Here is an 11974-nt window from a genome sequence, read left to right as displayed (position 1 = left end):
CTGCTAAAAAATTTCCTGCTGCGATCAACTTGGAATTACCCCCATGGTTTTGCCTAACTGCTAACAAATTTGCTGCTGCAATCAACTCTGAATTACCCCCTATGGCCCTCATTCCGAGTTGTTCGCTCGGTAATTTTCTTCACATCGCATCGATTTTCCGCTAATTGCGCATGCGCAATGTTCGCACTGCGACTGCGCCAAGTAAATTTGCTAAGAAGTTTGGTATTTTACTCACGGCATTACAAGGTTTTTTCTTCGTTCTGGTGATTGGAGTGTGATTGACAGGAAGTGGGTGTTTCTGGGCGGAAACTGGCCGCGTATCGGCATCGAATCGGGATCGCAAGGTGACTCACCTTGCGATCTGCACAAACTTTTCTTACGATTTTGACTATATAGTCAAAATCGTAAGACAATATCTCACCGTGTGTACACACCATAACAGACACTTATGTCAGAAGTATATTTTATTATACTATATTATTTTTATATGTTAAAACAGGGATGGGGAACTTTTGGCCCTCCAGCTGTTGTTGAACTACACATCCCAGCATGCCTTGCAACAGTTTAGCATGGCCAAATTGCAAAACTGTTGCAATCCATGCTGGTATGTGTAGTTCAGCAACAGCTGGAGGGCCAAAGGTTCCCCATTCCTGTGTTAAAAGAATGAATAATTGATTTCACTACAATGGGGCTTGTTTCATTTAGGTTCCCATGTAGGAAAAAACATATTTGTTAAATGAACTACAGCTTCCAGCGATAATTTCTGATTTATACGTTTTTGCGTGTTTGTGATTTGCTGTAATTTAAAAATATATTTTGCTAGCTTTTCAGAAAACATCTTGTTGACTTACTAATGCAATCACCGACAGAAGAAAAGCAGAGCAATGCATAAAGCAGTCCACATGCCTGCACTAGTGTTGTAATCACAAGTTACCCTTTTATATATCTTTATAATGCAATGGACAAAACTAAACAATCTATATAGGTAAATATTGTTTAGCATTTTCATTACTGTGTATGCAACAAAGGACCAAAAAGAGAGATTTGAAAGAAAGGACTCTTTTTTGGGAGCACTCTTAATTCAGAGGTTGTTGGTATAATGGGTAGATTGTCAAAAAACAATTTAATCAGTATAAGTCAAATTCTAGGAGTGGCTGTATGTGAAAAACAAAACTTAGCGAAAATATTGATAAATCAAATTATTCGTGATCTCCAAATTCACGATATACAAATTGCCAGGAGTAGAATTCTGTGACGCTTTTGTCAAGGAGAATCTGCATAATATATTTTGTGGAATATATGACCATCATTCATACTGCTAATATCCATTACGAATTTTATAAATGCAGGGAATAAAATCATTGGTCATGCGAATCCCAGTATTGAATGACATAAAGTTGAGTGCCAATGTGTCCAATAGCCAATTTATTGCAGTACCAGGGTGTTCAAAGGAGGTCTCCCTTCCTTGTACTGACCCGGCCTTTCACTGCTTAGCTTCCAAGTTCGGAAGAGATTGGGCATCTCCAGTGAAGTGTGACCGCAATTATTGGACTTTTCTCCTTGGTCACTCCAATTATATGCCAAATGGTTGCTGTATATTAGGAATGGGGAGTATACGTAATTCGTAACAGGTAAGTTACAAATAAAGGAGATTACATGCAGTCAGCTGATTTATCAACATATGACACAACAGTCACAAAGATTAATTATATCTGCATAATTAATCAGGTATATGGAAAAATTCAAATATACCACATCTATGATAATATGTGACACGGCGGTCACAAAAAAATGAAAGAAATATGCACACATATAGTTATGAATATTCAGCAGATGTAACGAAGCAGCCACAAAAAAAGAAGAGAAAGTAGACGTATGTAATCATCCTAACAATCACCAGCTAATTAATCAGCATATGACACAATGGTCAAAAAGAGATAATTATACATACGCTCCCTTGATTATGTGACTGAGTTTTTTTAAATTGACCTATAGTCAGTTGATAAACAGGTACGTGACACAGCGGCCACAAAAAGAAATTAAATGCATGTAATCAAACAATCTCCTGCTAATTAATTAGTATGTGACACAATGGTCACCAAAAGATAATTATGAAAACAATACCTTATTTATACAGCATGTGACGTAGCAGTCACAGAAGACATGTGGATAAATTATTAAGGATAATATATGTGGGAAAATTCATACATGCCACATATGGTTACTAATTGATTATCCTTACATCTGAGCTTAGGACAGATCATCAGTACGGCCGTACCAATTTACTTAAATAATTGATTTAATTTATGCTGAAAAGGACAGCATGTATGTATGGCATAATAACAGACAGACGGACATAAATCAACCGGATACCAGCTCTTTATGAAAGACCCGAATGGCGTAATAACAGGAAAACGGACTTATATCAATCAGATACTGGCTTTTGGTGATGGGCCCCTCTGGGTCACTATGGGAAAGGGAAAAAGGTGGGAAGGGGGGGGGGGGGGGGAGGGAAGGAGAAAAGGGAGAGGATGTGTATCACAGCAGGTTATAAATAAACCTGCAGAGAATGTTCAAAGGATTTTTGCAAGAAAAGGATAACCGCAAATGACTATTTTGTCAGACAGTTGAAGCCTTGCAAAATGGTATTATAGAGTGAATAGATTTCTCATTTGTGTGGGGTGTATACGATACCAGTACTGATATATGTAATGCCGTTCCACTCGTGGCCGTGTAGAAGCTCCGGAGACTGCAGCGGCGTGTATCCGTGTTGACGCTCCAAGAGAGCAGTAGTTTGGGGCCGTTGCCGTGGAGACACTTCAGAAGCTGCAGCGGCGTATGTCCGTGGTCTCTCTGGGAGAGAACGATAGCTGGGGCCGTTACTTGGTGACAGTCTAAGCGCTCCGGCTAGCGCGGTCACATGTGCGCAGCACGTGATCGCTATACCTGACGTACGTTTCGCAAGATAAGCTTGATCACAGGACGTAGTGAGGTCACTGAAGGTTCCAGTTTATGTAGAGCAGGGCTCATAGCTGATTGGGTGAACTTATTGATAGACATACTGATCCCCCAATCTTATTTAAGTTGACTTGATCTCTCAGGTTGGACATCGTTAATAATTGTAACAGCTTATGTTTTATTGTCGTTGATTTAACATATAGATAAATTGCCTGGGTGAGCTTGAAAAAAATATAATAAATTGAATATAGAAAGGATATGAAAAGAGACTTATAATTTGGAAAATAATATAAAATAAAAATATAATAAGAAGATTTGTAGTGCAAGTGATAATTTGTTAATTAATACGTGACGGTGACATAAAGGCAGACAATGAAAAACCTTTCTGACACTTCTGCTCAAGCCAAGAACCCGTGGGGCTGATGGGGCAGGTGCCGAACATGGTTTACACTGTAAGTAATGTCAGGGCTGTTAGAGTTTGTGCCTAGGAAGATTTTTATGGTGAGTAATATAGGGATGTTGGGTCATGTGCCTAGGAGGCTCCATATGATGAGTAAAGACCTAGTAAGACTGCATATTTGTACATATTTGGGACTGATCATACTGTAAGTCACACACAAAGTGGTGGTAGTGGTGGGCATTTGCAAATGACAGATTTACTACCTTAACCCCTTCGGTGGCGGGTTTTAAATGTAAAAACACACTCTGGGTGGGAGTTTTTAAATTGGCGTGGGAGCGGGGGAGAAGGTGCTGGGTGTTGAGAGTGCCATGGCAGGGCGAGGTCATCGCCTGGCGATTGCCACGGCCTTGCGGTGCCCGGGAATCAGCATAAGCCATTTTACAGCTGCGCCAGTCTCCCGGCCAATAGGAGTCCGGGGGGCGGGCTTAACTCCATAATGGAGTATGCTGATTCTCGGGCACCATGCATGCTGCACAGCTGTCCCCAGGGAGTCAGAAGGTAATATGTCATCGCTAGCTAGCTAGCCCGGAAAATTTCTGTGCATGACACTGAAAAGGTTGAGCTAATGTGAGATTCCACTCAATTAACACAGTGCTAATTAGAGATGTGCACCGGAAATTTTTCGGGTTTTGTGTTTTGGTTTTGGATTCGGTTCCGCTGCCGTGTTTTGGATTCGGACGCGTTTTGCTAAAACCTCCCTGAAATTTTTTTGTCGGATTCGGGTGTGTTTTGGATTCAAAAACAGCTTAAATCATAGAATTTGGGGGTCATTTTGATCCCATAGTATTATTAACCCCAAAAACTATAATTTACACTCATTTTCAGTCTATTCTGAACACCTCACACCTCACAATATTATTTTTAGTCCTAAAATTTGCACCGAGGTCGCTGGATGGCTAAGCTAAGCGACACAAGTGGCCGACACAAACACCTGGCCCATCTAGGAGTGGCACTGCAGTGTCAGACAGGATGGCACTTCAAAAAAATTGTCCTCAAACAGCACATGATGCAAAGAAAAAAAGAGGCGCACCAAGGTCGCTGTGTGACTAAGCTAAGCGACACAAGTGGCCGACACAAACACCTGGCCCATCTAGGAGTGGCACTGCAGTGTCAGACAGGATGGCACTTAAAAAAATAGTCCCCAAACAGCACATGATGCAAAGAATAATGAAAGAAAAAAGAGGTGCAAGATGGAATTGTCCTTGGGCCCTCCCACCCGCCCTTATGTTGTATAAACAGGACATGCACACTTTAACGAACCTATCATTTCAGCAACAGGGTCTGCCACACGACTGTGACTGAAATGACTGGTTGGTTTGGGCCCTCACCAAAAAAGAAGCAATCAATCTCTCCTTGCACAAACTGGCTCTACAGAGGCAAGATGTCCACCTCATCATCATCCTCCGATTCCTCACCCCTTTCACTGTGTACATCCCCCTCACAGATTATTAATTCGTCCCCATTGGAATCCACCATCTCAGATCCCTGTGTACTTTCTGGAGGCAATTGCTGGTGAATGTCTCCACGGAGGAATTTATTATAATTCATTTTGATGAACATCATCTTCTCCACATTTTCTGGAAGTAACCTTGTACGCCGATTGCTGACAAGGTGAGCGGCTGCACTAAACACTCTTTCGGAGTACACACTGGAGGGAGGGCAACTTATGTAGAATAAAGCCAGTTTGTGCAAGGGCCTCCAAATTGCCTCTTTTTCCTGCCAGTATACGTACGGACTGTCTGACGTGCCTACTTGGATGCGGTCACTCATATAATCCTCCACCATTCTTTCAATGGTGACAGAATCATATGCAGTGACAGTAGACGACATGTCAGTAATCGTTGGCAGGTCCTTCAGTCCGGACCAGATGTCAGCACTCGCTCCAGACTGCCCTGCATCACCGCCAGCGGGTGGGCTTGGAATTCTTAGCCTTTTCCTCGCACCCCCAGTTGCGGGAGAATGTGAAGGAGGAGCTGTTGACGGGTCACGTTCCGCTTGACTTGACAATTTTCTCACCAGCAGGTCTTTGAACCTCTGCAGACTTGTGTCTGCTGGAAAGAGAGATACAACGTAGGTTTTAAATCTAGGATCGAGCACGGTGGCCAAAATGTAGTGCTCTGATTTCAACAGATTGACCACCCGTGAATCCTGGTTAAGCGAATTAAGGGCTCCATCCACAAGTCCCACATGCCTAGCGGAATCGCTCTGTTTTAGCTCCTCCTTCAATGTCTCCAGCTTCTTCTGCAAAAGCCTGATGAGGGGAATGACCTGACTCAGGCTGGCAGTGTCTGAACTGACTTCAAGTGTGGCAAGTTCAAAGGGTTGCAGAACCTTGCACAACGTTGAAATCATTCTCCACTGCGCTTGAGTCAGGTGCATTCCCCCTCCTTTGCCTATATCGTGGCAGATGTATAGGCTTGAATGGCCTTTTGCTGCTCCTCCATCCTCTGAAGCATATAGAGGGTTGAATTCCACCTCGTTACCACCTCTTGCTTCAGATGATGGCAGGGCAGGTTCAGGACTATTTGCTGGTGCTCCAATCTTCGGCACGCGGTGGCTGAATGCCGAAAGTGGCCCGCAATTCTTCGGGCCACCGGCAGCATCTCTTGCACGCCCCTGTCGTTTTTTAAATAATTCTGCACCACCAAATTCAATGTATGTGCAAAACATGGGACGTGCTGGAATTTGCCCAGATGTAATGCACGCACAATATTGGTGGCGTTGTCCGATGTCACAAATCCCCAGGAGAGTCCAATTGGGGTAAGCCATTCTGCGATGATGTTCCTCAGTTTCCGTAAGAGGTTGTCAGCTGTGTGCCTCTTATGGAAAGCGGTGATACAAAGCGTAGCCTGCCTAGGAATGAGTTGGCGTTTGCGAGATGCTGCTACTGGTGCCGCCGCTGCTGTTCTTGCTGCGGGAGGCAATACATCTACCCAGTGGGCTGTCACAGTCATATAGTCCTGAGTCTGCCCTGCTCCACTTGTCCACATGTCCGTGGTTAAGTGGACATTGGGTACAACTGCATTTTTTAGGACACTGGTGACTCTTTTTCTGACGTCTGTGTACATTTTCGGTATCGCCTGCCTAGAGAAATGGAACCTAGATGGTATTTCGTAAAGGGAACACAGTACCTCAATCAAGTCTCTAGTTGCCAGTGTGAATTAACGGTGGATACCGGACACACGTTTCTCACCACACAGGCTGACAAGACCTGAGTTATCCGCTTTGCAGCAGGATGACTGCTGTGATATTTCATCTTCCTCGCAAAGGATTGTTGGACAGTCAATTGCTTACTGGAAGTAGTACAAGTGGTCTTCCGACTTCCCCTCTGGGATGACGATCGACTCCCAGCAGCAACAACAGCAGCGCCAGCAGCAGTAGGCGTTACACTCAAGGATGCATTGGAGGAATCCCAGGCAGGAGAGGACTCGTCATACTTGCCAGTGACATGGCCTGCAGGACTACTGGCTTTCCTGTGTAAGGTGGAAATTGACACTGAGGGAGTTGGTGGTGTGGTTTGCAGGAGCTTGGTTACAAGAGGAAGGGATTTAGTGGTCAGTGGACTGCTTCCGCTGTCATCCAAAGTTTTTGAACTTGTCACTGACTTCTGATGAATGCGGTCCAGGTGACGTATAAGGGAGGATGTTCCTAGGTGGTTAACGTCCTTACCCCTACTTATTACAGCTTGACAAAGGCAACACACGGCTTGACACCTGTTGTCCGCATTTGTGTTGAAATAATTCCACACCGAAGAGGTGATTTTTTTTTGTATTTTGACCAGGCATGTCAATGGCCATATTCGTCCCACGGACAACAGGTGTCTCCCCGGGTGCCTGACTTAAACAAACCACCTCACCATCAAAATCCTCCTTGTCAATTTCCTCCCCAGCGCCAGCAACACCCAAATCCTCATCCTGGTGTACTTCAACAGTGACATCTTCAATTTGACTATCAGGAACTGGACTGCGGGTGCTCCTTCCAGCACTTGCAGGGGGAGTGCAAATGGTGGAAGGTGCAAGCTCTTCCCGTCCAGTGTTGGGAAGGTCAGGCATCGCAACCAACACAATTGGACTCTCCTTGGGTATTTGTGATTTAGAAGAACGCACAGTTCTTTGCTGTGCTTTTGCCAGCTTAAGTCTTCTCATTTTTCTTGCGAGAGGATGAGTGCTTCCATCCTCATGTGAATCTGAACCACTAGCCATGAACATAGGCCAGGGCCTCAGCTGTTCCTTGCCACTCAGTGTCGTAAATGGCATATTGGCAAGTTTACGCTTCTCATCAGACGCTTTCAATTTTGATTTTTGGGTCATTTTACTGAACTTTTGTTTTTTGGATTTTACATGCTCTCTACTATGACATTGGGCATCGGCCTTGGCAGACGACGTTGATGGCATTTCATCGTCTCGGCCATGACTAGTGGCAGCAGCTTCAGCATGAGGTGGAAGTGGATCTTAATCTTTCCCTATTTTAACCTCCACATTTTTGTTCTCCATTTTTTAATGTGTGGAATTATATGCCAGTATCAATAGCAATGGCCTACTACTATATATACTGCGCACAACTGAAATGCACCACAGGTATGGATGGATAGTATACTTGATGACACAGAGGTAGGTAGAGCAGTGGCCTTCCGTACCGTACTGCTATATATACTGGTGGTCACTGTCAGCAAACTGCAAAACTAAAATGCACCACAGGTATAGAATCTAGATGGATAGTATACTTGATGATACAGAGGTAGGTAGAGCAGTGGCCTTCCGTACCGTACTGCTATATATACTGGTGGTCACTGTCAGCAAACTGCAAAACTAAAATGCACCACAGGTATAGAATCTAGATGGATAGTATACTTGACGACACAGAGGTAGGTACAGCAGTGGCCTTCCGTACCGTACTGCTATATATACTGGTGGTCACTGTCAGCAAACTGCAAAACTAAAATGCACCACAGGTATAGAATCTAGATGGATAGTATACTTGACGACACAGAGGTAGGTAGAGCAGTGGCCTTCCGTACCGTACTGCTATATATACTGGTGGTCACTGTCAGCAAAACTCTGCACTGTACTCCTCCTATATAATACTGCTGGTCCCCAGTCCCCACAATAAAGCAGTGTGAGCACAGATATATGCAGCACACTGAGCACAGATATGGAGCGTTTTTCAGGCAGAGAACAGATAAAACTGGTGGTCACTGATCAGCAAAACTCTGCACTGTACTCCTCCTATATAATACAGCTGCTCCCCAGTCCCCACAATTAAGCAATAAGCACAAATATTTGCAGCAACATTAATAAACGGAGATGACGCCAGCCACGTCCTCTCCCTAACATTTCCAATGCACGAGTGAAAATGGCGGCGACGCGCGGCTCCTTATATAGAATACGAATCTCACGAGAATCCGACCGCGGGATGATGACGTTCGGGCGCGCTTGGGTTAACCGAGCCATACGGGAGAATCCGATTATGCCTCGGACCCGTGTAAAATGGGTGAAGTTCGGGGGGGTTCGGTTTCCGAGGAACCGAACCCGCTCATCACTAGTGCTAATACAGTGGAACCCGTGCCGCCCATAGGTTTTATGCCATATCATTATTATCTGCACTTATACCATGTTAGGTGCAAGAGATCCATCAGAGAGAGGCTTCCCTTCCGCACACACAGAACTCAGAGTTGCTCAGTGCTTTTGATACACACCCAGAGACAGACTCATGACACTCCCACAAAACAGGGTGGTTATGTGCGATCGCATTGTCACAGATCAGTTCTATCCCTGAAACACCTTATTTTATGGAAAGACAGATCCGACAATAGGACGGAAATACATAAAGGTGTGTAAATTTGCTTCTGCACATGGGCTGTATGCAAATACATTTGTGTCTGTCTGACTCAGAATCATGCCCATTTGTTTGTAAGGTACTTTTGTCTCTCTTGGACAGAAAATGTTCTTAAATATACATTATGCTTACACTGTGTTTTTAAGACATTACATATAAAAGTCAACCTAAATGTTTTTGGTCAGTCTCCTATAGATTTGCAATTTAATATAACTCCTATAACTGGGATATATCATATTTAAACTATAGATGTGCGGCAGACACTTTTCGGGTTTTGTGTTTTGGTTTTGGTTCTGGATCCCCGCTCGTGTTTTGAATCTGGATTGGTTTTCCCAAACCACCTTTTTGGGTTTTGGTTTTGGATCTGGATGATTTTTGGAAAAAAATATAAAAACAGCTAATATCACAGAATTTGGGGGTAATTTTGATCCTACGGTATTATTAACCTCAACAACATTCATTATCACTCATTTACAATTTATTCTGAACACCTCACACCTCCGTACCGAGGTCACTGGACGACTAAGCTAAGTAACACAAGTGGGCAGCACAAACACCTGGTCCATCTAGGAGTGGCACTGCAGTGGCAGACAGGATGGCAGTTTTAAAAACTAAGCACCAAAGAGCACATAGTGCAAAATAGGCGAATGATGGAATTGTCTTGGGACCTCCCACCCACCCATATTTTGTTTAAACAAGACATGCTCAGTTTAATAAACCCATCATTTCAAGCGACAGGTGGTCCCCCTGGAAAAAGCTAGCCAAGTTCTCTGAATCACAGCTAGCTACAAACATACCACCTCCTTCTTTGATGAATTTTCACATTATGAGAAGAGGCAAGAGGAAGAGGACAGTGTCAAGAATGTGACTGTAAATCAGAAAGGTACACACAATTGGGAACAACACACAGGCTTTACCTCCACTCCTATATTGGTGTCGAACAGAAAGAACACGGAAGGCATTCATATATGACAGGAGTGTCATAAACATCCTGGCCCAGTGAACTCATGCTCTTGCAGGCACACGAAGGGTTAGCTGTTTTGCTGGGAGGGGTTAAAAAAATTGTTAATAGGTCCGTGATTGGTTTAGGTAGATGGGGGAGGGAGTTTAGGGAGCTAAGTAGGGAATCTTCTGGTAACTCAGCCTCTCTTCGTGGTGGACGTTCACTGTGAGGTACCATACATTCACTCTACTCCATTCACTCTATTACATTCACTTTATTACTATTTCTTAATACTCTTTCTTATTTAACCTTACTGATTATTCCTACTTTTCTTGTTCACGGTCTTTTCTATCTATACTCTTTAACTCTCCTTCCCCTATTCTTCCCTTATTCCATCCAACTTGCCTGTAGATATGGAGCCAGTGGGACGCGGATCAGGCCGTGCTGGCAGGCCGCGTCGGGTTGTAGCCCTCCCTGCCCGTTAACTCGTCTGCTCCGGACGAGCTCCGGAGCCCGGCGGGGTGGCTGCTGGGGTCGGTCGCGGGCGCTCGCGGACGCAGGCTCCCGCGTCCGGCCTTCCGGAAGCTCAGGTACCTGTGGCCGTGAGGGGTAGAGGGCGTCCCGCGGCCTCTGGCTCGGCGGCTCAGGCTCCCCCCCCCCCGCGGCTGCTATTCCCGCTGCCACGTCGCGACGCACTGGCGAGCAAACAGCCGCTAGTGTAGAAGTTTGCGGCAGTGCTGGCCTCCGGGGAGCCGGTAGTCAGCGGCGCACGGCACACCAGCAGCTTCCCCCTCCCTCTGCGTGCACTATAACTGGTGTGGAGGCTTCCACATCCAGGGGTCGTGGGGCCGGCCTCCGGGGAGCTGGGGGTCGGCAGGGTATTATGCAAAGTGGTACTCGCAGGCCAGCAGGCCAGTTTTGTCAAATAGCGCTGGGCTGCCAAGTGGGGGCCATGACAGCACGCGTCGCGTGCGCGGGTCCCCCAGCAGCCGAACATTGCTGATGCGGTACTGTCAGCTGTGGGGGCTCCTGAGGCCAACGCCAGGGCGCGCAGGCATCAGAGGCGCCAGGGACTGCAAGGGGTGGATGAGCGCAGGCTCAGCAGTACCAGCTGGAGTCCGAGCAGGGTTTGGACCCGTTTTGGGCTCCAACCTCCCGTTCTACGGGCGGTATGGGTCCTTCTGCGAGGGGCTCTAGACGTAGGCTAGAATCGCACGCTGGGGTGGTTGGGGCTTCTGCCGAGCGGGATGGAAGACTACCAAGTCCACCGGCGGCGGGACAGATGCAGGCAGCACAAGGGTCGGTTGCAGATGCTGCGAGCGTGTCGGCCATATGTGCTGCAGTAGAGGCCGCCTTGGTTCCCCTGCTCACCACCGGAACCGGTGGGGTGCTGGGGGGCGGGGCGACCGACTCAGGGGCGGTTTCGTCCCAATTGACTCAGACCCTGGTGTCGGCAGTGACATCTGCGATAGCTAGCGTGGCTGTGGCGGGTACAGTAACAGCTCCTTCGGGCAGCAACGTACCTGACAGGGCTGCTGTGCCTCCTTCTCTCGCACCCATAGCTGCAGTGTCCAGACCTGACGTCATGGCGGAGCCTGTTCAGAGTGGGAGACCCAGGAGAGGCAAGGACGTGGCAGCGCATGCAGCTGGAATTTCTGGTGAGTCCGCTTCTGACCCCGACTGGGTTGGCTCGGGGACGAGTGCCGCTAGTTCGGGGATGGCGGCATCCAGGGGGTCATCTTCATCGGTGAGCCGTAGATGGCGGAGGCATAGACGAC

General features: G+C 46.3%; 1 pseudogene; it reads right to left on the bottom strand.

Moving 5' to 3' along the window:
- Positions 1-1425: 1425 nt before the first annotated feature.
- Positions 1426-1545, bottom strand: LOC134934529 (5S ribosomal RNA; annotated as a pseudogene).
- Between the last annotated feature and the right edge of the window lie 10429 nt (positions 1546-11974).

This window comes from Pseudophryne corroboree, chromosome 1 (genome assembly GCF_028390025.1).
Source record: "Pseudophryne corroboree isolate aPseCor3 chromosome 1, aPseCor3.hap2, whole genome shotgun sequence".
In the NCBI taxonomy this organism is placed as follows: Eukaryota; Metazoa; Chordata; class Amphibia; order Anura; family Myobatrachidae; genus Pseudophryne; species Pseudophryne corroboree.
Note: the sequence above shows the minus strand (reverse complement) of the source record. Positions and strands in the feature narration are given on the sequence as shown.